The sequence below is a fragment of the Ranitomeya variabilis genome, chromosome 1 (assembly GCF_051348905.1).
Source record: "Ranitomeya variabilis isolate aRanVar5 chromosome 1, aRanVar5.hap1, whole genome shotgun sequence".
NCBI classification, from domain to species: Eukaryota; Metazoa; Chordata; class Amphibia; order Anura; family Dendrobatidae; genus Ranitomeya; species Ranitomeya variabilis.
Genome location: NC_135232.1, coordinates 337,221,303 through 337,248,249, shown reverse-complemented (window position 1 = coordinate 337,248,249; position 26,947 = coordinate 337,221,303).

Below are 26,947 nucleotides of genomic sequence, written 5' to 3'. Positions count from 1 at the left end.
TCTATCTTTTACTATAGATGCTGCATAAGCTGCATCTATAGTAAAAAGTTGGTCACACTTGTCAAACAGTATGTTTGACAAGTGTGACCAACCTGTCAGTCAGTTTTCCAAGCGATGCTACAGATCGCTTGGAAAACTTTAGCATTCTGCAAGCTAATTACGCTTGCAAAATGCTAAAAAAAACGCGAAAAAAACTGGAAAAAAACGCAAAAAAAATGCGGATTTCTTGCAGAAAATTTCTGGTTTTCTTCAGGAAATTTCTGCAAGAAATCCTGACGAGTGCACATACCCTGAAGATGCGAGATGTGCAGCATCTGAAACAACGTATACTGGAAGCCTGTGCTAGCATTTCTTCTGCGGTATTACTATCAGTGTGTCAAGAGTGGGAGAAGAGGGTTGCATTGACAATCCAGCACAATGGGCAGTACTTTGAACACATTTTATAAGTGGTCATAAACTTGTAAATAACTCATGAAAGAATAAAGTTATGTTAAAACCAAGCACACCATTGTTTTTCTTGTGAAATGCTCAATAAGTTTGATGTTTCACATGACCCTCTTCCCATTGAAAAAAATAAAGTATGATAAAAAATGGACGACTTCAAAATGGCCGCCATGGCCACCACCCATCTTGAAAAGTTTTCCCCCTTCGATATACTAATGTGCCACCCAAAGGAAGTTGATATAACCAACCATTCCCATTTTATTTAGGTATAGCCATATAAATGGCCCACCCAGTAGTATTACAGAAAAGAAAGGAAAAACAAGGTCATTTAATACGAAAACATATTTCTTGAGATAACAAGAATAGACGCAACCTCTAACAATAAACAAATCTATCATCAATATTGAGTAGGTGCAAAGTGATAAGTATACAGTACATCTCAATATGTAGCTTATATAAAAACAGAAATCCTACAAGACAGAAGGGGAGAGTGGAGAAAGTAAAATCTATACTTGTTATATGACCCATAGCAACTATTTTTCATCTCATTTATTAGTAGTCTCTCTGAACCCAATATGTGTCCCAAGGAGATGCCTGCTGTTTTTGACAGATCTCAGACACTGAGCACAACACATCTTTCTCAATACACCAAAACATCTCCGCCTGCACCTCACTCACAGTCCAGCAGTTTTTCATGTTCACCATACTTCGCCCTCTCTCAGCACAGCAGCTGGCCCTCGGTCCCGCATTTGTGGTCACGTAAAAGATTGTTTCCTTCTACATATGCCAAAGCTAAGAGCCGGAACTTCACCGTCTCCAATCTGTTGGCCATTGAAATTCTGCCTTTCCGTCAGGTGTATACAGCTTCCAAAAGCTGATGGCTTTCGCAGTCCTCTAGTATCAGCAGCCCAGTCACCATTACGTCTCTAAGAAAGATCTGTGTCTGCCAGGGTGCATTTCACCACTGACACCTGGATGAGCAAGCCTAGCCATGGGCATTACATCCCAGGGACTGGACACTGGGTGACTCTGGTGGCTGTGGGGGCAGGCAGAGAAGGGTCTGCTCCACAAGTCTTGGAATTCCCAAGGCTTGCAGGGTGCTTGGGGATGGAGAAATAGACCATTACACATCAGAGGATGAAGAACTAAAGTAATAGACAACCGGGGTTGGAGAACTAAACTACTAAAAACACCTAGGGTTGGTTAACTGAGCCACTACACGCCAAACGTTGGTGAACTAAACCACTAGACACCAAGGGATAGAGAACTAAACCATTACACAGCAGAAGATGGAGAACTAAACTGCTGTAGAACAGGGGTCAGAGAACTAAACTACTAAACAACTAGGGTTGGAGAACTAAACCACTACACACCTGGGGATGGAGCGCTAAACCACTAAACACCAAGGGATTTTGAACTAAACTGCTAAACACCAAGGTGACACTAGACACCAAGTCTTGAAATCCCCAAGGCTTGTGGGACAAACCACAAGTTCCGGATTGTCGTCCATGGGAGAGTGGATTACAGCGATCAAGGGGGGCTTATGGAACCAGACAAACTGTTAGTGAAGATGCTGAGGAACAAATGGAGGAGGGGGAAACTGTGATGGGCATGCAATGGTCAGAAGATGAAGAGGATAATGATCCCCTCTTTATTGTCTGTGGTTGATGGGAGTGGATGGAAGAACCAAGTTTGAGTGTTACCTCGCCACCAACACACCATGAACTTTGACCTCATTGAAACTCCTGACACATGAGTGCCTTCTTGCTGCACTATCTGAAACATGATGCTCATATTGTTACTATAAGTAATAGTGCTGACTACTGGGTTTCTACTCTGTTAGATCCACGGTACAAGAGTTAATTTTGCCAGATGCTTCCTCCCCTGGAAAGGGATGTGCACATTTTGGACTATGGAAAAACGTTTGTAAACAATCTGAAGAGTGGTTTTCCCCAAGACAGCAGTGAGGCACACAGTGTATTTTGCAGTTATAGACTTCTAACCCTGGGGATGTTGAGTCATCAATGCAAAAACATTAGAAGCAGTGTAAGTGGCAGAAGAAATTTCTGTGAGTAGTTTCACACATTTTTTAGACCAGCCCGCGCACCAATGGAACAGAGGACAAGTTTGTTACATAGTGAATGACTGGAGATGATGGTGCAGGAGTATCTCGAGCTCAATATTAATGCCATCAAGAGGGGTTTGAACCCTTTTGTATTTTGGTCTTCAAAAATGGAAGAGTGGTCTGAGCTTGCCTGTCACGCCTTGGGGGTTTTGTCATGCTCGGTAGCCAGCGTTCTCTTAGAACGTGTCTTCAGCACTGCTGGTGGTGTCCTGATGGATAAACGCATCTGGGTGGCCCCTGAAAGTGTAGACCACTTAGCAGTCTGTTTTTACCTTTGCTGGTTATTAAAAATAGAGGGGATCCCACATCATTTTTTGGGGGGTCTCCCCTTTTTAATAGCTAGTAAAGGCTAAACAGACAGCTGTGAGCTTATATTAATAGACTGGGAAGCTCTATGGATATTGACCCCTTCCAAGAATAATAACACCAGCCACAGCTGTTTGCTTTCTCTCAGCTGGTTATTAAAAATAATTGTGGACCCCATGTAATTTTTTAAATGTATTTATTTATCTATTAACAAGTACAGTAAAATATACACCCAAGGTAACCATATTTCACAGCCTCCAGGTGTTCCAGCAGCTGTAAACTCCAGTAATCTTAAAGTGTCCCTCAAAGGCTCTCATGAGGTTTTCGGGCCTCACAGCTGCTGGGGATCACCGTGAGACCTCATCATTATAGATTAACAGTGGATAGGTGAGGATTGCTTTGAATTTTTAGTTTTATTTTTATGTTAGTAAATGGGTAACAGAGGGTAATTGTCAGGGAGTGATTTGTACAATTTAAAGGACTTTTCTCTGTGTGTGTGTGTGTGTGTGTGTGTGTGTGTTTTTATTACTTTTGACTTCGGGATTAGTAATGGGGGTGTCTGATAGATGCCTCTCCATTACTAAACTCTGGGATTGTTGTCAACTGACAATAAGCCATCAACCCATAAACTATTACCCCGCTTTCCATCGCACCAGGGCATGCAGGAAGAGACAAGGCTAAGCACCAGAATTGGCACATCTAATGGATGTGTCATTTCTGGGGTGGCTGAGGGCTGGTGTTTTTAGTCTGGGAGGGGGCCAAAACCATGACCCCTTCCTAGCCTATTAAGATCAGCCTGCAGCTGTCTGTTTATCTTTTGCTGGTTATTAAAAATAGGGGTGACCCCCCCCACATCATTTATTAGGGGTCCTCTTTTAGTCACCAGTAAAGGCTACGTAGACAGCTGTGAGCTGTTATTAATAGAGTGGGAACCTGGTATATTGACCCCTTCCCAGAATAATAACACCAGCTCACAGCTGTCTGCTATTCTTACTAATGTGATTTAACTGTGGGTGGGTTTCAATCAATTGATGAATATGTACACATGACATTAATAAGAAAAGTCTACATTGATTTACAATGTTTTTCTACTGTGTGTTGTCTAGTCTCACACCATTCTATTGATTCTATCCAGGCTGTTGGGTAAACTAATTAACTCAATGTTTACTGAGTAATTTAAGTGATTTAAGTCATTTTTCTATTCACAATTGTTTGCAAAGCAATTGTCCTGCTCTTACCTCCATTTTGATTCCTTTTGCAGCCCTTTTGCCCTTAAGGTACCGTCACATTAAGCGACGCTGCAGCGATATAGACAACGATGCCGATCGCTGCAGCGTCGCTGTTTCGTCGTTGTGTGGTCGCTGGAGAGCTGTCACACAGACAGCTCTCCAGCGACCAACTATGCCGAAGTCCCCGGGTAACCAGGGTAAACATCAGGTTACTAAGCGCAGGGCCGCGCTTAGTAACCCGATGTTTACCCTGGTTGCCAGTGTAAATGTAAAAAAACCCAAAACACTACATACTTACATCCCGGTGTCTGTCGCGTCCCCCGGCGTCCGCTTCCCTGCACTGTGTAAGCACCGGCCCTAAAGCAGAGCGGTGACGTTACCGCTGTGCTCTGCTTTACGGCCGGCCGGCGCTGACACAGTGCAGGGAAGCGGACGCCGGGGGACGCGACAGACACCGGAATGTAAGTATGTAGTGTTTTTTTTTTTTACATTTACAATGGTAACCAGGGTAAATATCGGGTTACTAAGCGTGGCCCTGCGCTTAGTAACCCGATGTTTACCCTGGTTACCAGTGAAGACATCGCTGAATCCACGTCACACACGCCGATTCAGCGATGTCAGCGGATGATCCAGCGACGAAATAAGGTGCTGGCCTTCTAGCTCCGAACAACGATGTCACAGCAGGATCCTGATCGCTGCTGCGTGTCAAACGTCAACGTCACGGATCGCTATTGTTATCGTTGTTAAGTTGTTCAGTGTGAAGGTACCTTTACTACGACCATTTTACATTTTTAACTCGGCTGAGCCTGCCGAACCCAAACTTCCAAAGGTTCGTTCATCATTACACAGAAGTGAAGAAGTGACAATGTGAAGTGTAAGTGAGCATTAATGGTGACACATGTGCGGCTGTGCCTGAATTCTAGTTCGTCATATATATTTGCCAAAGGTGTTGCTTATATTACTATATTGTAATTGTTCTCAGCCCCATATTGATGGTAATATGGGTCTCCTATCACCTCTCACTCCACACACCAGCCATCAGCACAATCAATCATGGCTACATCTTATCATTGGCCCATATACATTTATAAGGTTACACAGGAGGAAAGTATATTATCCTCTGACAAAGAAACTCTGTGAAACATACATTGAATCTAAATGGGCCTATGCAGTAGCTGACATTGACAGAAGAGGGTCCCAGTTCAAGAACAACATTACAGCTACAGTCCAATAGCTCATCGGCACAATTACACCTACTTTGTCGGTAAAAGTGGACCCCCTTACCTCTTGGACCCCTGTGCAGTTGCACCAATGGACGATCTCCTTGTTTGAGTGTATATTATTCATTTGACTTGCCCGATCATCATTGCTGTTTGTGTATGTAAGTCCTCTTTTATGTGTATTTTGTCATATTATTCTTGTTTTATGTGTTTCTAATGATCATTTATTATATACTGTAAGGCTGTGGCAGCACCGAAGAGGCAGTGACCCACAAGGTTCAAACACAAAAGTCTCTTTACTGTGTTACTTCACACATAAAAATGCATAGCATTTTACAGTACACGACATCAAAGTTAAATACACACAGTTGCATCTCGTCTTAGTGCCTGTTTCATAGCACTACACATCATACGGCTTTAGTTTGCAGTCCTTAAACAGGCCGGATTTCCCTTTGTCCAGTTTCCCTGGGTGACCGCACGCTATATTACAGTCTCCAAACACACAGCTTTACATGTCGCAGGCACTACACATGCCAGTCCTCCTCTGATTAGTTCCCGAGTGTCCTGCACCACTGTATCACAGACTCTTTACTCACACAGCCATATACAGCCCAGGATATCCTCTGGATAGCAGCTAGGCACCATATTCACCTGTTTGCAAATGCTACACATGCCAGTCCTCTTTCGGGCACAGGACATTCACCTCCGGTACACCATCGGGCACAGGACTGTTCACATCAGAGACCAGTTACGATGGACAACTTGCATCGCTGTATACGCTGCTGGTGCCAGGCTATTCAGCTGCTATAGCTGTTGGCTCCGATGGCCTGTGCTGCTTCACACACACAGCCAGCGCTCTGCAGGCCTCTGCTCTCCACAATAGCACACACCAGACTGACACTGACATTGCACCTGACACACCCATACCCCTTATTGCAGGGTTTTTAACAAACAAACCTGTGGCTTTCAGCCACATGGAAAACCCGGATCGGAAATACGTGACTGACATGCACACCTACGGACTTCATCCGTCTCCATGCACCACCTGGGGAGAACAAACAGTGACCCCTACTTGTGACACGAGTCACTGCCTCACAATACTTATTCATACGTATTCATGTTTTTGAATATGGGTCCCACTTAATTCCTGTAAGGTAATTTTGACCAGCTTCTAATATAAAATTACTTTTTAATGCAACTTTTTTGGGTCATGTTAAGGAGAATTCCTTGTATTTGCATATTTGCATCTGACAATTTGCTTGTGAGGCCGGCGTCACACTAGCGTGTTTTACAGACGTATGAGAGGTAATAATTACCACAAAAATCTCCCCATAAAGAGAGCACAGAGAGAACTGATGCACGTTATATTACCACCATAGAAAATCCAGTATACTGTGCAATGTAAAATTTAAAGTCTTTATTGTGTTACACTAAATGGCGTTTAGAATAATGCATTACAAAAAAATAATTCAGAGAAAAATACTAAAACCATTCAGGTCACTACTTTAACAACAATGGGGAAATCCTCCAACACCCACATGGCCAGACCCTATCTATGTAGTGCTCAATATGTTCGTGGTACAGAGTCCTACAGGTTGCAATGTATCAGCTGTACACAACGTGCATGTCAGAACCAAAGTGATATCGCGCGTTGGGGCGCTTCAGTGGATCACCACACACCACGGACTACCCTAATGTAAGTGCTATGTACATAGAGATATCACTTTGGTTCTGACATGCATGTAGTATACAGCTGATACATTGCAACCTGTAGGACTCTGTACCACGAACATATTGAGCACTACATAGATAGGATCTGGCCATGTGGGTGTTGGAGGATTTCCCCATTGTTGTTAAAGTAGAGACCTGAATGGTTTTAGTATTTTTCTCTGAATTATTTTTTTGTAATGCATTATTCTAAATGCCGTTTAGTGTAACACAATAAAGACTTTAAATTTTACATTGCACAGTATACTGGATTTTCATAGACGTATGAGAGGTGCAGAAAATACGGATTGCATACGGTACAATGATTCTCTATGGCCCAGCTCCTATCTGCCGTATTTTGCTGATCCGTATTATACGGTCTTGTACGGCCATAGAAAATCGCAGCATGCTGCGTTTGTCACCGTATTGCGCAAAAAACTCGCCAATGAAAGTCTATGGGGGCGAGAAAAATACAGATTACACACGGACCAGCAGTGTGACTTGCGAAAAATACGCACCGGTGTTATAGAGAGAAGCCGGCAATTCAGTGCAGTGTACAGTAAAATCACGCTGACAGAATAGAATAGAATAGAATAGGTAGAATAAATGTCTACACATAGAATAGGCATATATATATATATATATATATATATATATATATATATATATATATATATATATATGTCAGTGAGACACATATATATATATTTATATTTCATACAGCGCTAGATATCATAAAAGCCGGTATTTCAATTGCCGGCTTTTGCTATCTCCTTCCCAAACCCGACAGGATATGAGACATGGGTTACATTCAGTAAACCATCTCATATCCCTTTTTTTTTTTGCATATTCCACACTACTAATGTTAGTAGTGTGTATGTGCAAAATCTGGGCGCTCTAGCTATTAAATTAAAGGGTTAAATCGCGGAAAAAATTGGCGTGGGCTCCTGCGCAATTTTCTCTGCCAGAGTGGTAAAGCCAGTGACTGAGGGCAGATATTAGTAGCTTAGAGAGGGTCCATGGTTATTGGCCCCCCTGGCTAAAAACATCTGCCACCAGACACCCCAGAAAAGGCACATCTGGAAGATGCGCCTATTCTGGCACTTGGCCACTCTCTTCCCACTCCCGTGTAGCGGTGGGATATGGGGTAATGAAGGGTTAATGTCACCTTGCTATTGTAAGGTGACATTAAGCCAGATTAATAATGGAGAGGCGTCAATTATGACACCTATCCATTATTAATCCAATAGTACGAAATGGTTAATAAAACATACACACATTATTACAAAGTACTTTAATGAAATAAAGACACAGGGTGTTGTAATATTTTATTATACTCTTAATCCACCTGAAGACCCTCGTTCTGTAAAAAAGGAAAAATAAAAAATCAACAATATCCCATACCTTCCGTCGTTCTGGTCACGTCCCACGATGTAAATCCATCTGAAGGGGTTAAATCATTTTACACCCAGGAGCTCTGCTAAAGCAGCTGTGCTGGTGGTTGTAAAAATATGGGGAATGAATGGAGTGCAGGGGAATGTCCTGTAGTTACCTTGAGTCGTGGTGATGCGCCCTCTGCTGGATGTCCTCATATGAACTCGAGCGTGGGAATTTTTCCCAGGCTTGAGTTCATATGAGGACATCTGTTATGATCCTAGTGGCAAGGATCGCAAGTAGGACTAGCTAAGTAACTAAACCGACTACAAACTCTGGGGAAGTGGTAACTGAATTGACCGCAACCTGATCCTATACGCAAACAACTATAGGCAGCCGTGGAACGTTACCTGAAAATCCTAGACGTCTCTTCACGGCCTGAGAAACTGACTATTCCTAGAGGGAACGAAAGTCCTCACTTGCCTCAGTGAAATGACCCCAAAGATATAGAATAGCCCCCCACAAATATTAACGGTGAGTTAAGGGGAAAGCACAAATGCAGAGATGAAATTAGATTTAGCAAATGAGGCCCGCTAACACTAGAAAGCAGAAAATAGAAAGGGAACTGTGCGGTCAATTAAAAACCCTATTCAAAATATCCACGCAGAGATCGCTCGAGCCCCCGCACCAACTAACGGTGCGGGGGAAGCAACTCTGTACCCCAGAGCAAACCAGCAGAAGAAATCACATATTAGCAAGCTGGACTAACTAAACTCATCATACACAGAAATCATATTGCAGACTGATGAGCAAAAAATAATTAAACAGAACTTAGCTTCTCCTGAAGAGACTGAAACCGAAGATAATCAGGAGTAATCAGAATAGCACTGAGTACATTGACAGCCGGCAACAAGTGGAAGTGAAACAGAGCTAAATAGGAAACTCCCAAGTGAATAACGAGGCAGCTGATCAGCCAAAGACCCGCAGGATAACAAACAAAGCCACCAGGGGGAGCCCAAAACAAAAGTCACACAATACCACCTGTGACCACAAGAGGGAGCCTGAAAACAGAGTTCACAACAGACATCCAGCAGAGGGCGCTGTTGTGAATTCTGCTCTTGGGCTCACTCTGGTGGTTGTTGGTGGTAGTGCAGTTGTCTTGGGGTTGTAATCCGTGCAGGTGTTTCTGCTGATTGCAGCTCTATTAGGTATTTAGGTGTGCAGGATCCATGAGTCTGTGCCAGTTGTCCATTGTACTTGGAGGGATTGCATCTCTCTCTGGCTCCTCATGCCCTGCTGCCAATTCATCTAAGATAAGTGTCTGTTTTTTTGTCTCTGTGCACACATGCTGTGTGCTTTGCAATTCAGTGCAATTTATTGTGTTTTTGTCCAGCTTAGACTTTGTTTGGATTTTTCAGTCATGCTGGATTCTCAGGAGATGCAGATATACTTTCTATGTCTTTAGTTAGATGTGGAATATTTGTATTATCTGCTGTGGATATTTTTAGGATTTTAATACTGACCGCTTAGAATTCTGTCCTATCCTTTTCTATTTAGCTAGAAGTGCCTCTTTTGCTAAATCCTGTTTTTCTGCCTGCATGTGTCTTTCCTCTTATACTCACAGTCAATATTTGTGGGGGGCTGCCTATCCTTTGGGGTTCTGCTCTGAGGCAAGATAGAATTCCCATTTCCATCTATAGGGGTATTTAGTCCTCCGGCTGTGTCGAGATGTCTAGGACGTGTTAGGTACATCCCACGGCTACTTCTAGTTGCGGTGTTAGTTTAGGGTTTGCAGTCAGTACAGGTACCACCTACTCCTGAGAAAGTCCCTCATGCGGCTCCAAGGTCACCAGATCATAACAGTACAACTGGCCAACAATGAGTTAAATGCATCTCAGAAGAAGGGAAGAAAGAGCCTTTTTTTTTCTGTAGCCTGCTGTGTCTTTTCTTCCCTCTTTTCCTCTGGGTGACTGAGGAGTCTTGTGCTAGCATGGATGTTCAGGGATTAGTTTCTTGTGTAGACCAGATTGCTGCTAGGGTACAGGATATTTCTGATTATATTGCTCAGACTCCGCTTTTAGAGCCTAGGATTCCTACTCCTGATTTGTTTTTTGGGGACAGGTCCAAATTTTTGAGTTTTAAAAACAACTGTAAACTGTTTTTTGCTCTGAAGCCTCGTTCCTCTGGTGATCCCATTCAGCAGATTAAAATTGTCATCTCCCTGCTGCGTGGCGATCCTCAGGATTGGGCATTTTCCCTGGAATCTGGGAATCCGGCCTTGCTTAATGTAGATGCCTTTTTTCAGGCTCTAGGATTATTATATGATGAACCAAATTCTGTGGATCAAGCGGAGAAGACCTTGTTGGCCCTGTCTCAGGGTCAAGAAGCGGCAGAATTGTATTGTCAGAAATTTAGAAAATGGTCTGTGCTGACTAAATGGAATGAGGATGCTTTGGCGGCAATTTTCAGAAAGGGTCTTTCTGAATCTGTTAAAGATGTTATGGTGGGGTTTTCCTACGCCTGTTGGTCTGAGTGATTCTATGTCTCTGGCCATTCAGATCGATCGGCGCTTGCGGGAGCGCAGAACTGTGCGCGCTGTGGCGTTGTCCTCAGAGCAGATGCCTGAGCCTATGCAGTGTGATAGGATTCTGTCTAGAACGGAACAACAAGGATTCAGACGTCAGAATAGGTTGTGTTTTTATTGTGGCGATGCTTCTCATGTCATTTCAGTTTGCCCAAAGCGTACAAAGAGAATCGCTAGTTCAGTTACCATCGGTGTCATGAATCCCTAATGGCTAGGGATAGCACAGGACAAGCAAAGTACAAATAAATAACGGACGAGCTCTAGGGTGATGGAACCTGGGCTGACCGCTGCCCTACGCCTGACAAACGCAACTAGAGATAGCCAGGGAGCGTGCCTACGTTGGTTCTAGACGCCACGCACCAGCCTAAGAGCTAACTAGTACTGCAGAGAAAATAAAGACCTCACTTGCCTCCAGAGGAATGAACCCCAAAAGATATAGTTGCCCCCTCACATGTATTGACGGTGAAATGAGAGGAAGGCACACACATAGAGATGATATATATAGATATAGCAAATTGAGGCCCGCTGTAAACTAGAAAGCAGAACGATACAAAAGGGGACTGAGCGGTCAGCAAAAAACCCTAATCAAAAAACCATCCTGAGATTACAAGAACCCATGTGCCAACTCATGGCACATGGGGAGAACCTCAGTCCACTAGAGCTACCAGCTAGCATAGAGACATAATAAGCAAGCTGGACAAAAAACCAAACAACTGAAAATCAGCACTTAGCTTATCCTGAAAGATCTGGGAGCAGGTAGGCAGGAACCAAACAGAGCACATCTGAATACATTGATAGCCGGCAATGGAATGACAGAAAGGCCAGGTAAAATAGGAAACAACCAGCCTCTGATGGACAGGTGGAAACCAAAGGCCGCAACCCACCAAAGTCACCCAGTACCAGCAGTAACCACCAGAGGGAGCCCACAAACAGAATCCACAACAGTACCCCCCCCTTGAGGAGGGGTCACCGAACCCTCACGAGAACCCCCAGGGCGATCAGGGTGAGCTCTATGGAAGGCGCGGACCAAATCAGTCGCATGAACATCGGAGGCGACCACCCAAGAATTATCCTCCTGACCATAACCCTTCCACTTAACCAAATACTGGAGTTTGCGTCTGGAAACACGAGAATCCAAGATCTTCTCAACAACATACTCCAATTCTCCCTCCACCAGCACCGGAGCAGGAGGCTCAACCGAAGGAACAACGGGCACCTCATACCTCCGCAACAACGACCGATGGAACACATTATGAATAGCAAACGATGCTGGGAGATCCAAACGAAAAGATACAGGGTTAAGAATCTCCGAGATCCTATAAGGACCGATGAACCGAGGCTTGAACTTAGGAGAAGAGACCTTCATAGGGACAAAACGAGAAGACAACCACACCAAATCCCCAACAAGAAGTCGGGGACCCACGCGGCGACGGCGATTAGCAAACTGCTGAGTCTTCTCCTGAGACAACTTCAAATTGTCCACCACCTGATTCCAAATCTGATGTAGCCTGTCCACCACCACGTCCACTCCAGGACAATCCGAAGACTCCACCTGACCAGAGGAAAAACGAGGATGAAACCCCGAATTACAAAAAAAAGGAGAGACCAACGTGGCAGAACTAGCCCGATTATTAAGAGCAAATTCGGCCAGTGGCAAAAAAGCAACCCAGTCATCTTGATCAGCAGAAACAAAACACCTCAAATAAGTTTCCAAGGTCTGATTAGTTCGCTCCGTCTGGCCATTCGTCTGAGGATGGAATGCAGACGAGAAAGACAAATCAATGCCCATCTTGGCACAAAACGTCCGCCAAAATCTAGACACAAACTGGGATCCCCTGTCAGAAACGATATTCTCCGGAATCCCATGCAAACGAACCACGTTCTGAAAAAAAAAAAGGGACCAACTCAGAGGAGGAGGGCAACTTAGGCAAGGGCACCAAATGAACCATCTTAGAAAAGCGGTCACACACAACCCAGATAACGGACATTTTCTGTGAAACCGGGAGATCAGAACTAAAATCCATGGAAATGTGCGTCCAAGGCCTCTTCGGGATGGGCAAGGGCAACAACAACCCACTGGCCCGAGAACAGCAAGGCTTAGCTCGAGCACACACTTCACAAGACTGCACAAAGGTACGCACATCCCTAGACAAGGAAGGCCACCAAAAAGACCTGGCCACCAAGTCTCTAGTACCAAATATTCCAGGATGACCAGCCAACACAGAAGAATGGACCTCGGAGATGACTCTACTGGTCCAATCATCCGGGACAAACAGTCTTTCTGGTGGACAACGATCCGGTTTATCCACCTGAAACTCCTGCAATGCACGTCGCAAGTCTGGGGATACGGCGGACAATATTACCCCATCCCTAAGGATACCAGTAGGCCCAGAGTCTCCAGGAGAGTCAGGCACAAAACTCCTGGAAAGAGCATCTGCCTTCACATTCTTTGAACCTGGCAGGTATGAAACCACGAAATTGAAACGAGAAAAAAACAACGACCAACGAGCCTGTCTAGGATTCAAACGCCTGGCAGACTCAAGGTAAATGAGATTCTTGTGATCAGTCAAGACCACCACACGATGTTTAGCACCCTCAAGCCAATGACGCCACTCCTCAAATGCCCACTTCATGGCCAAAAGCTCCCGATTACCCACATCATAATTGCGCTCGGCGGGTGAGAATTTTCTAGAGAAGAATGCACATGGCTTCATCACCGAGCCATTAGAACTTCTCTGTGACAAAACCGCCCCCGCTCCAATCTCGGAAGCATCAACCTCAACCTGAAAAGGAAGTGAAACATCTGGTTGACACAACACAGGAGCAGAAGAAAACCGGCGCTTAAGTTCCTGAAAGGCCTCCACGGCCGCAGGAGACCAATTAGCAACATCAGCACCCTTTTTAGTCAAATCAGTCAAAGGTTTAACAATACTGGAAAAATTAGCAATGAACCGACGATAAAAATTAGCAAACCCCAAGAACTTCTGAAGGCTCTTAACAGATGTAGGTTGTGTCCAGTCACAAATAGCCTGAACCTTGACGGGATCCATCTCAATAGTAGAAGGAGAAAAAATGTACCCCAAAAAAGAAATCTTCTGGACTCCGAAGAGACACTTTGAGCCCTTCACAAACAGAGAATTGGCCCGCAGCACCTGAAACACCTTCCTGACCTGTAGAACATGAGACTCCCAGTCATCAGAAAACACCAAAATATCATCCAAATACACAATCATAAACTTATCCAGATATTCACGGAAAATATTGTGCATAAAGGACTGAAAGACTGACGGAGCATTGGAGAGTCCAAAAGGCATTACCAAATACTCAAAATGGCCCTCAGGCGTATTAAATGCGGTTTTCCACTCATCACCCTGTTTTATCCGCACCAGATTATACGCACCGCGAAGATCTATCTTAGTGAACCACCTAGCCCCCTTAATGCGAGCAAACAAATCAGTTAATAATGGCAATGGATACTGATATTTGACTGTAATCTTATTCAGAAGGCGATAATCTATACAAGGTCTCAGGGAACCATCTTTTTTTGCCACGAAAAAAAAACCTGCTCCCAGAGGGGACGAAGATGGACGAATATGTCCCTTTTCCAAGGACTCCTTAATATAATTCCGCATAGCAGTATGCTCTGGCAGTGACAGATTAAATAAACGACCCTTAGGGAACATACTGCCAGGAATCAATTCTATAGCACAGTCACACTCTCTATGAGGAGGGAGCGAATTGAGCTTAGGCTCCTCAAAAACATCCCTATAGTCAGACAAAAATGCAGGGATCTCAGAAGGAGTAGATGAAGCGATTGAAATCGGAGGTGCATCATCATCCTGACATCCCCAGCTTAACACAGACATTGTTTTCCAGTCCAGGACAGGATTATGAGTTTGTAACCATGGCAGACCAAGCACTAGTACATCATGTAAATTATACAGTACAAGGAAGCGAATCACCTCCTGATGAACGGGAGTCATGTGCATGGTCACTTGTGTCCAGTACTGCGGTTTATTCATAGCCAATGGTGTAGAGTCAATTCCCTTCAGAGGAATAGGAACTTCCAGAGGCTCCAGACTAAAACCGCAGCGTTTAGCAAATGACCAATCCATAAGACTCAGGGCAGCGCCCGAATCCACATAGGCATCGACGGAAATGGAAGACAGTGAAAAAATCAGAGTCACAGACAAAATGAACTTAGGCTGCAGAGTACCAATGGCAAGAGATTTATCAACCCTTTTTGTGCGTTTAGAGCATGCTGATATAACATGAGCTGAATCACCACAATAAAAACACAATCCATTTTTCCGCCTATAATTTTGCCGTTCACTTCTGGACTGAATTCTATCACATTGCATAGTCTCAGGTGCCTGTTCAGAAGACACCGCCAACTGGTGCACGGGTTTGCGCTCCCGTAAACGCCGATCAATCTGAATGGCCATAGCCATAGACTCATTCAGACCTGTAGGCGTAGGGAACCCCACCATAATATCCTTAATGGCCTCAGAAAGACCATTTCTGAAGTTTGCAGCCAGGGCGCACTCATTCCACTGAGTAAGCACCGACCATTTCCGAAATTTTTGACAATATATTTCCGCTTCATCATGCCCCTGAGAGAGGGCTAATAAAGCCTTTTCAGCCTGAATCTCCAGGTTAGGTTCCTCATAGAGCAATCCCAATGCCAGAAAAAACGCATCCACACTGAGCAATGCAGGATCCCCTGGTGCCAATGCAAATGCCCAATTCTGAGGGTCGCCCCACAGGAAAGATATTACAATCTTGACCTGTTGAGCAGGGTCTCCAGAGGAGCGAGATTTTAAAGAAAGAAACAATTTACAATTGTTCCTGAAATTCAGGAAGGTAGATCTATCTCCAGAAAAGAACTCTGGAATAGGAATTCTAGGTTCAGACATGGGAGTGTGAACAACAAAATCCTGTATGTTTTGAACTTTTGCCGCGAGATTACTCAGGCTGGAAGCCAAACTCTGGACATCCATGTTAAACAGCTAAGATCAGAGCCATTCAAGGGTTAAGAGGAGGTAAGAAGCAGCTAGACAGCAATTAAGGGCTAGGCAGCAAAACTCTAAAGGGAAAAAAAAAATAAAAATTTCCCTTAAACACTTCTTTTTCTCCTGCTTCAGCCCAAACAATTAACACTTTGTGGGCCGGCTATACTGTCATGAATCCCTAATGGCTAGGGATAGCACAGGACAAGCAAAGTACAAATAAATAACGGACGAGCTCTAGGGTGATGGAACCTGGGCTGACCGCTGCCCTACGCCTGACAAACGCAACTAGAGATAGCCAGGGAGCGTGCCTACGTTGGTTCTAGACGCCACGCACCAGCCTAAGAGCTAACTAGTACTGCAGAGAAAATAAAGACCTCACTTGCCTCCAGAGGAATGAACCCCAAAAGATATAGTTGCCCCCTCACATGTATTGACGGTGAAATGAGAGGAAGGCACACACATAGAGATGATATATATAGATATAGCAAATTGAGGCCCGCTGTAAACTAGAAAGCAGAACGATACAAAAGGGGACTGAGCGGTCAGCAAAAAACCCTAATCAAAAAACCATCCTGAGATTACAAGAACCCATGTGCCAACTCATGGCACATGGGGAGAACCTCAGTCCACCAGAGCTACCAGCTAGCATAGAGACATAATAAGCAAGCTGGACAAAAAACCAAACAACTGAAAATCAGCACTTAGCTTATCCTGAAAGATCTGGGAGCAGGTAGGCAGGAACCAAACAGAACACATCTGAATACATTGATAGCCGGCAAGGGAATGACAGAAAGGCCAGGTAAAATAGGAAACAACCAGCCTCTGATGGACAGGTGGAAACCAAAGGCCGCAACCCACCAAAGTCACCCAGTACCAGCAGTAACCACCAGAGGGAGCCCACAAACAGAATCCACAACACATCGGAACTGTACAACCTAAATTTCTGTTATCTGTGACCTTGATCTGCTCATTGTCGTCATTTTTTGTCATGGCGTTTGTGGATTCAGGCACCGCTTTGAACTTAATGGACTTTGAATTTGCCATGCGTTGTGGTTTCCCCTTGCAGTCTTTGCAGAACCCTATTCCTTTAAGGGGCATTGATGCTACACCTTAGGCTAAAAATAAACCCCAGTTTTGGACACAGGTGACCATGTGCATGGCGCCAGCCCATCAGGAAGATTGTCGTTTTCTGGTGTTGCATAATTTGCATGATGCTATTGTGCTGGGTTTTCCATGGTTGCAGATACATAATCCTGTGTTGGATTGTAAGTCTATGTCTGTGACTAATTGCAGTTGCCAGGGGGTTCATAATGACGTTCCTGTGATGTCAATCTCCTCTTCCTCCTCTTCTGAAGTTCCAGAGTTTTTGTCTGATTTTCAGGATGTATTCGATGAGCCCAAGTCCAGTTCCCTTCCACCGCATTGGGACTGTGATTGTGCTATTGACTTGATTCCAGGCTGTAAGTTCCCTATGGGCCGACTTTTCAACCTGTCTGTGCCGGAACATACCGCCATGCGGAGTTATGTTAAGGAGTCTTTGGAGAAAGGGCATATTCGGCCATCTTCTTCACCGTTGGGAGCGGGATTTTTTTTGTTGCTAAGAAGGATGGCTCCTTGAGACCCTGTATTGATTATCGCCTCTTGAATAAGATCACGGTCAAGTTTCAATACCCTTTACCTCTGCTTTCCGATTTGTTTGCCAGGATTAAGGGGGCTAGTTGGTTTACTAAAATTGACCTTTGGGGGGCATATAATCTTGTTCGTATTAAGCAGGGTGACGAATGGAAAACTGCGTTTAATACGCCCGAAGGCCATTTTGAATACCTTGTGATGCCATTCGGGCTCTCTAATGCTCCATCTGTTTTTCAGTCCTTCATGCATGATATCTTCTGGAATTATCTTGATAAATTCATGATTGCATATTTGGATGACATCTTAATTTTTTCCGATGATTGGGAGTCTCATGTGAAACAGGTCAGGATGGTATTTCAGATCCTTCGTGATAATGCTTTGTTTGTGAAGGGGTCTAAGTGTCTCTTTGGAGTGCAGAAGGTTTCTTTTTTGGGCTTCATTTTTTCTCCCTCATCTATAGAGATGGATCCGGTTAAGGTTCAGGCCATTCATGATTGGATTCAGCCCACATCCGTGAAGAGCCTTCAGAAATTTTTGGGCTTTGCTAATTTTTATCGCCGTTTCATTGCTAACTTCTCCAGTGTGGTTAAACCCCTGACCGATTTGACGAAGAAAGGCGCTGATGTAACGAATTGGTCCTCTGTGGCTGTCTCTGCCTTTCAGGAGCTTAAACGCCGATTTACTTCTGCCCCGGTGTTGCGTCAGCCAGATGTTTCTCTTCCGTTTCAGGTTGAGGTTGACGCTTCTGAGATTGGGGCAGGGGCTGTTTTGTCTCAGAGGAATTCTGATGGTTCCTTGATGAAACCGTGTGCCTTCTTTTCCCGTAAGTTTTCGCCTGCTGAACGGAATTATGATGTCGGCAATCGGGAGTTGTTGGCTATGAAGTGAGCGTTTGAGGAATGGCGACATTGGCTTGAGGGAGCCACGCACCGTATTGTGGTCTTGACCGATCATAAAAATCTGATTTACCTCAAATCTGCCAAACGGCTGAATCCTAGACAGGCTCGATGGTCCCTGTTTTTCTCCCGTTTTGATTTCGTGGTTTCGTGTCTTCCGGGTTCTAAGAATATTAAGGCTGATGCCCTCTCTAGGAGTTTTTTGCCTGATTCTCCTGAGGTACTTGAGCCGGTCGGCATTCTGAAGGAAGGGGTGGTCCTTTCTGCCATTTCCCCTGATTTGCGACGGGTTCTGCTGGAAATTCAGGCTGACAAACCTGACCGCTGTCCAGTGGGGAAATTGTTTGTTCCTGATAGATGGACTAGTAAAGTGATTTCTGAGGTTCATTGTTCTGTGTTGGCTGGCCATCCTGGTATTTTTGGTACCAGAGATTTGGTTGGTAGGTCCTTTTGGTGGCCTTCTTTGTCGCGTGATGTGCGTTCTTTTGTGCAGTCCTGTGGGACTTGTGCGTGGGCCAAGCCTTGTTGTTCCCATGCTAGTTGGTTGCTTTTGCCTTTGCCGGTCCCTGAGAGGCCCTGGACGCATATTTCTATGGATTTTATTTCAGATCTTCCGGTTTCCCAAAGGATGTCGGTTATCTGGGTGGTTTGTGACCGGTTTTCTAAGATGGTTCATTTGGTGCCTTTGCCTAAATTGCCTTCCTCTTCTGATTTGGTTCCGTTGTTTTTTCAGCATGTGGTTCGTTTGCATGGTATTCCGGAGAATATTGTGTCTGACAGAGGTTCCCAGTTTGTTTCTAGGTTTTGGCGGGCCTTTTGTGCTAGGCTGGGCATTGATTTGTCTTTTTCTTCCGCATTTCATCCTCAGACAAATGGCCAGACCGAGCGAACTAATCAGACTTTGGAAACTTATTTGAGATGCTTTGTGTCTGCTGATCAGGATGATTGGGTGGCTTTCTTGCCATTGGCCGAGTTTGCCCTTAATAATCGGGCTAGTTCGGCTACCTTGGTTTCGCCCTTCTTTTGTAATTTTGGTTTTCATCCTCGTTTTTCTTCGGGGCAAGTTGAACCTTCTGATTGTCCTGGTGTGGATTCTGTGGTTGACAGGTTGCAGCAGATTTGGGCTCATGTGGTGGACAATTTGGTGTTGTCTCAGGAGGAGGCTCAGCGTTTTGCTAACCGTCGTCGGTGTGTTGGTTCCCGGCTTCGGGTTGGGGATTTGGTCTGGTTGTCTTCCCGTCATGTTCCTATGAAGGTTTCTTCCCCTAAGTTTAAGCCTCGGTTTATTGGTCCTTATAGGATTTCTGAGATTATCAATCCGGTGTCTTTTCCTTTGGCCCTTCCGGCCTCTTTTGCCATCCATAATGTTTTCCATAGATCTTTGTTGCGGAAATATGTGGTGCCCGTTGTTCCCTCTGTTGATCCTCCTGCTCCTGTGTTGGTTGATGGGGAGTTGGAGTATGTGGTTGAGAAGATTTTGGATTCTCGCTTTTCGAGGCGGAGGCTTCAGTACCTTGTCAAATGGAAGGGTTATGGCCAGGAGGATAATTCTTGGGTTTTTGCCTCTGATGTCCATGCTGCTGATTTGGTCCGTGCCTTTCATCTGGCTCGTCCTGATCGGCCTGGGGGCTCTGGTGAGGGTTCGGTGACCCCTCTTCAAGGGGGGGGTACTGTTGTGAATTCTGCTCTTGGGCTCCCTCTGGTGGTTGTTGGTGGTAGTGCAGTTGTCTTGGGGTTGTAATCCGGGCAGGTGTTTCTGCTGATTGCACCTCTATTAGGTATTTAGGTGTGCAGGATCCATGAGTCTGTGCCAGTTGTCCATTGTACTTGGAGGGATTGCATCTCTCTCTGGCTCCTCATGCCCTGCTGCCAATTCATCTAAGATAAGTGTCTGTTTTTTTTGTCTCTGTGCACACATGCTGTGTGCTTTGCAATTCAGTGCAATTTATTGTGTTTTTGTCCAGCTTAGACTTTGTTTGGATTTTTCAGTCATGCTGGATTCTCAGGAGATGCAGATATACTTTCTATGTCTTTAGTTAGATGTGGAATATTTGTATTATCTGCTGTGGATATTTTTAGGATTTTAATACTGACCGCTTAGAATTCTGTCCTATCCTTTTCTATTTAGCTAGAAGTGCCTCTTTTTCTAAATCCTGTTTTTCTGCCTGCGTGTGTCTTTCCTCTTATACTCACAGTCAATATTTGTGGGGGGCTGCCTATCCTTTGGGGTTCTGCTCTGAGGCAAGATAGAATTCCCATTTCCATCTATAGAGGTATTTAGTCCTCCGGCTGTGTCGAGATGTCTAGGACGTGTTAGGTACATCCCACGGCTACTTCTAGTTGCGGTGTTAGTTTAGGGTTTGCGGTCAGTACAGGTACCACCTACTCCTGAGAAAGTCTCTCATGCGGCTCCAAGGTCACCAGATCATAACAGGGCGCATCACCGCGACTCAAGGTAACTACAGGACATTCCCCTGCTTTCCATTCATTCCCCGGGGTTTTACAGCCATGAGCACTGCATTAGCAGAGCTCCTGGGTGTAAAATGATTTAACCCCTTCAGATGGATTTACATCGTGGGACGTGACCAGAACGACGGAAGGTATGGGATATTGTTGATTTTTTATTTTTCCTTTTTTACAGAACGAGGGTCTTCAGGTGGATTAAGAGTACGGATGCCATACGGATTACATACGGAGGATGACATGCACAAAATACGCTGCTACACCCTACCTACGGATGACATACGGATCACTATTTTGGGAACATTTCTGCATATTACGGCCGTAAAAAACGGACCATATTTTCATACGCTGAGTGTAACACCGGCCTAAAAGTAGGTTGAGAGAGGTCAATTGGCTAAGACTAATTTAGTAAGATTTGGCCTTTAAATAAATTATTATTAACATTGAAGTTATTCAGTGTTTATGGGTATGAGTTATGGGGACCCCATAGATATAATTCCGTTCTTTGAAATTCTTGATGATGCTTTTGAATTAGTTCAAAATGATCCTTATTAAATAAGTCTTGAATAAGAGTGAGCCTACAGCTGAATCATTCATTATTTCATTTGTGACTTGGTGTTTTTTAAAATTTGTGAGCATGATTAAATGTGTCTGTTACTTAATGTCACTTTTATGCACTGATATATGTCGTTTTAAGGTAAAATCATTTATCTTCAGGAAAAAGTCTACTTTGATGTATTTTTGTGTGCTGCCATCAGTGAATAAATTAGGACACTTGCATTTTTTATGTTATATAGTTTTTATTGGAAATCAAGTACCGTATTCTATTTATAATCACTGTTAAATTTCACATGTGTAACATATCCCTAATGAAGTTGTACAATACATTCAAGTAACTGGAGTCTGTAATGTGAAGTAACCACTACATAATTAAAGAAATTGCAACACATCTGGCCGTTTTCAACTGGTTTCACAACCTTTTTGTGTTGATAAATGTGGAAAATGTCAATAGTCACAAAGTTTTAGGAGCATAAATGTACCATGGTATTAAAAAATAATTTGATATGAGATGTTATATGTAGAACACATGTACAAGCTTTGCTTTTTGTTAAATATGCTTATTTTGCACATTCATTTAATCAGGACTCTTTGCCAGATGCGTTACTCTTAAAGAAAAAATGTCATGATATTTTCATTAAAAATGTAGTGGTTTAATGGATTGTCCACAGAAAAACCACATTGCAGTAAAACATAAAATAGGTTAAATAGTTACGAACAGATTGTCCATTTGTTCCTCATCTTTCCAGAGATGGTAAAAAGCGTCTGTCTTTCTGTCATGGAATAGAAGTCATCATGGCTACCAGTTGTTCATTTCTTCTGTGAGTTGCCTGAAGTCCGTGGAGAATGATGGAGAAGCAGGCAGGAGGTGACCCCCACGTGACAGCCCCCTCCTCCTCCTAAGAGCTGTGATTATAAATGTGTCCCATAGACCACGTGTCCTCTCTATATGGTGTTGACTTATACTCTGAGCTACATATACAGAAAGAGCTTTTTGTAATGTCAGCAAGAGACAATGTGCTCAGTACAGAATTGAGAATAAGAATAATTCAATTAATAATTAATATTTAACACTTTTATTTTTCTGATCAACATAAGTACTCCAGCTCCGATGTTATTAATTTTCTGTGTTTATGGTTGTAAAAAAATTTATCTTGGGAATATAAACTGCGACAACACAAATGGATATTTGATCTGAAAGCAATCACTCGATCTTTATTACATATTGTAGTTATCATGAGCCCCTTCCCTTTGTCTTTTCCCATCTCTCGACTTAATTTGATAGACATTTAACTTTTTTCAACAGTATTAAAGATGTAAACAATTAAACTAATAATATTGGGATGAGTAAAGAAGAATGTATCCTGTGCTAAATATTAAACCCTTTACAACACGGCCAATTTCTGTTTTTGCTTTTCCATTTTTTCCTTCCCTTTTTCCTAGTGCCATAACTCCATTATTTTTCTGTCCACGTAAACATATGAGGTCTTGTTTTTTGCAGAACGAGTTGTACTTTTGAGTGACATTATACCACATAGTGTACTGGAAAATGGGGAAAAAAAATCCAAAAAATCCAAAAATCCATTAAAATTGTGAAAAAAACGCAGTACTGACATTGTTTTTTGGGGAATTGTTTTAATGGTGTACATTTTGTGGTAAAAATGACAATGCAATTTGATTCTCCTCATCAATATGATTATAGCGATACCCAACATGTCCAGCTTTTTTATTATTTTAGTGGTGGAAAAAATCAGAAGTTTGTAAAAAAAAATTGGGGGGGAGGGTCGTGTCATCATTTTCCGAGGCCTGTAACATTTTTATTTTTCAGTCAATGGAGCTGTGTGATGGCATATTTTCTGCGAGGCGAGACGACGTTTTTATTAATTTCATTTTGAGATAGATGTGAATTTTTGATCGATTCTTACAGCCTTCTTGCGGAAATAAAATGGAAATTTGGTGTTATTGAATTTTTCCCGTTCACGGGGTTTAATTGTTTTTATATTTTGCTACATCGGACTTTTCTGAATGCAGCGATACCCCATATGTGTATATTCTGTTTTTTATATCTTTATTTTTAATGGAGGAAAAGTGAGACAATTTGAAGATTCATTTATTTATTTATTTATTTTCATTTTTTAAAAACTTTTTTTATACTTTTCACTGTTATTGTTAGCCCCCTTAGGGCTCTTGAAGATGCGATTGTCCAATAGTTTCTAGTATATACAGCGTTGTGACAGCATTGCTGTATATAGCAGAAATCACGATCTTCTACGAAGCCCGGCCACAGGCAGGGTTCCTAAGGAGCTCCGTAATGACAGGCTAACACAGGTTAACAATCGCGGGCAGAGCACGACTCCACTCGCAATTGTTAGCGGCAGGTTTTGGCTGTATTACACAGCCATCAGCTGCCAGGTATGGGGCAGCTCACTGCAGGAGCCCGCTCCATGCACCCGTTTTCAACACGTGCCGTACATGTACGGCGTATGTCATGAAGGGGCTAAGTATTTTACAAGATTTATGATCATTAAAACTTTACATTTGGCTTTTTAGACTTGAAAATAAGATCTTCATCCCCTATCTAGGAGAGTAAGCATGGCTCAATTTCATCAACTTAACAATATGCTCGTAAGGCTCCATTCACACACCTGTTGCAACCATCCGCGTACCGTCTATTTTTTAAATGGAAAGTTTACTGACCCGTAGAGTTTCATTGAACCATACACACATTTGTTTTAAAAACACATCTGAGAAACTCAGAACACATTCTATTCTCATCTATTTTGTGGATCAGACTCCATTAAAGTCTATGGCGATCCATTAGACCTAGATACAAACTGAAGACATACTTTTTCCTTCAGGATTCAATATACCGGTATATGTTATCCATTTTTAACTGGTCCATTGTTAACATTGAATAGACAAATACAATTTCTTCTTCAGTTTAAAAATGGATAAGATAAAAAACAGACACAAATTGAAATCTTAAATGGAGGCAAAATAGATGATACATTAGAGAAAATGTGATATACATGTGAAAATAGGCATGGATGTGTGAATGCAGCCTTAGTGTATTATAAACACAGGAATTAGAAATGAAAGAAACCGGACAGAATTTGGAAGTATTGGATACCCTAAAGAGGTATTAAGTAAAGTTTGTATTTTGAGTTTTATAAATATCTTTCATATGTGATGGAATAAATATTACATTTATATTAAAAAAATAATCTTTTCAAACTACTTACAATTCAGTTGTGGAAATAAAATATCTGACACTCATCACCCAACAAGAATCAAATAAGTATTTAAAAACATTGTTTTCTGCCATCCTATAAATATACTGTTTGCATCAAGTTCATCTTGTACAATGCAGCAAAAAGTTGATCAAGTGACCTTTACATTTTCATTTGAATACTAAATGGGATGTGGTGCAACATACTTGCGCCATGGTCTTTTCCCTTTATATGTCTTAAACATGCTACACTATTTTCTAAGACTCAGAATCATTGTGCTATCCTTATTTTACCTTTTAAATACGGCTAATTTTTGACTGGTTGATGGCGCCAGACTGGCCCACCGCAAAACCATAGACTCTTCTGTTGGTCTCATGCTCTGACACAACTGTGATTGCTAAAGGTGTCTCTTGATTATTATTCCCCAACCAATAGCCCAAGAGGGGTTACGTGATTCTCAGGCCTAAAAATGACTCCAAAACTGTTGTCAGCTGCAGATACTATTCTGTGTAAGTGGCACCGGGGATATAATATCATTAATAGAACTAGCCACCTATAAGGATGCATTTAAAAGTGTATGTGAACATGTTCTTCATAGTTAAAGGAAGGGTGGACCTCCAGGGAAATTTCCCCAGGTGGACTCAAGGAACTCTAGGCCAAAATTGCTGACTCAGGTCCATTCTGTAACACTGAGTCCCTGATTAATGAAAGCACTTAATACGTTAGTCTTGGTGAAAAATCAGCTGGAGTAAGACGCATCAAATTCATCAAGAGACTTGTCTCTCAATGAATTTGGCGCATCTTTCAGCTTCCGTGCAGGACTGCAAGACCTGCACTTCAGTCAGAGTACTGGATACATTCATGTCATAATTTATGCCACTTTTTTGGCAAAAGTTTTGACAAATTTTTGGGCTGGCTTCTTTCCCACAGAGCCACACCCACATTTCAAAAAATTGGTAAAGGCGGCTGGGACTGGTATAAAAAAAGTTGAAACATTTCTGCAAAACTATAAGTTGTACAAAGTTTTTAGCCATATCAAAAAAATTTACGCTAGCATTCTGGCAAAAACTGTTTGATGAATCGTCACCATGTTTCAAATCTACTGTACAAAGCACGAATTTTCACCTCGACCTTCTATTTCCATATATGTCTGTTCAGAAAACCCATTTCTTCTTTGTTTTTGTTAATGTGTATATAACATTTGTTATTTATCCTAGAGATGTAAAATTATCATTTACCACAGATTATCACTACATCACAATGTGCTATCTATAGTTTTATACAGGACAGCAGATAAAACTAATATCTTAACTCTAAGTTAAAATGAGGCTCTACAATGAAGCACACAAGAGTAAACTTCTTTAAAAAAACATTCAATTTCTGCTTTTACTAGGAGAAGCATCTTAAAGGGAATCTGTCACTAGAATCAAATCAACCCACCTAAGCCGTTTACATGGGCATGTAGGTTAATATTAATAATAAATCCTCATTTTTCCTAAAATGTAAATGAGTTGTTAAGATCTATGGGCTGGACATAGATCTCTCTGAGAATCTGCCTCCAAAGCTTATTTTAAATTAAAGAGGACATTATCAGTGTTAGACATGGAGATCAGAAGACTGTCAGTCATTACATGTCTCACACTGGTAGCTCCCCTTTTTTATTTAGAATAAGCTCTGGAGGCAGATTCTCAGGGAGATCTATGTCTAGCCCTTAGATCTTAACAGCTCATTTACATATTAAGAAAAATGTGGATTTCTCTGAAATAGGATTTCAGATCACAGATATCAAGGTATAATTTTATTCAACTCTCTATGACCTACATGCCCATGTACACGGCTTAGGAATGTTGATTCTACTGACAGATTCCCTTTAACGGTGTATTTACAGCAGAATTTGATAAATATTTTATTTAAAATGGTCTCCCTATCAAGATAAAACCATTGTTAGAAAGCTGCCTCGATTGTCGGAAATCTGTATGCTGAAAAATCATCTGTTAATGTCAGAGAAAGCTCAAGGAGGCCACACATTTCCAAGTGGTCGCTCAGCAGTTATCACTGTCTCCTTGCAGTTGTCCAGTTATGATTTTGATTCCATAATATAATAAGTTATAGCTCAAATGAATGTCTACTGAGTAGTGATGAGCGAGTGTACTCGTTGCTTGGGTTT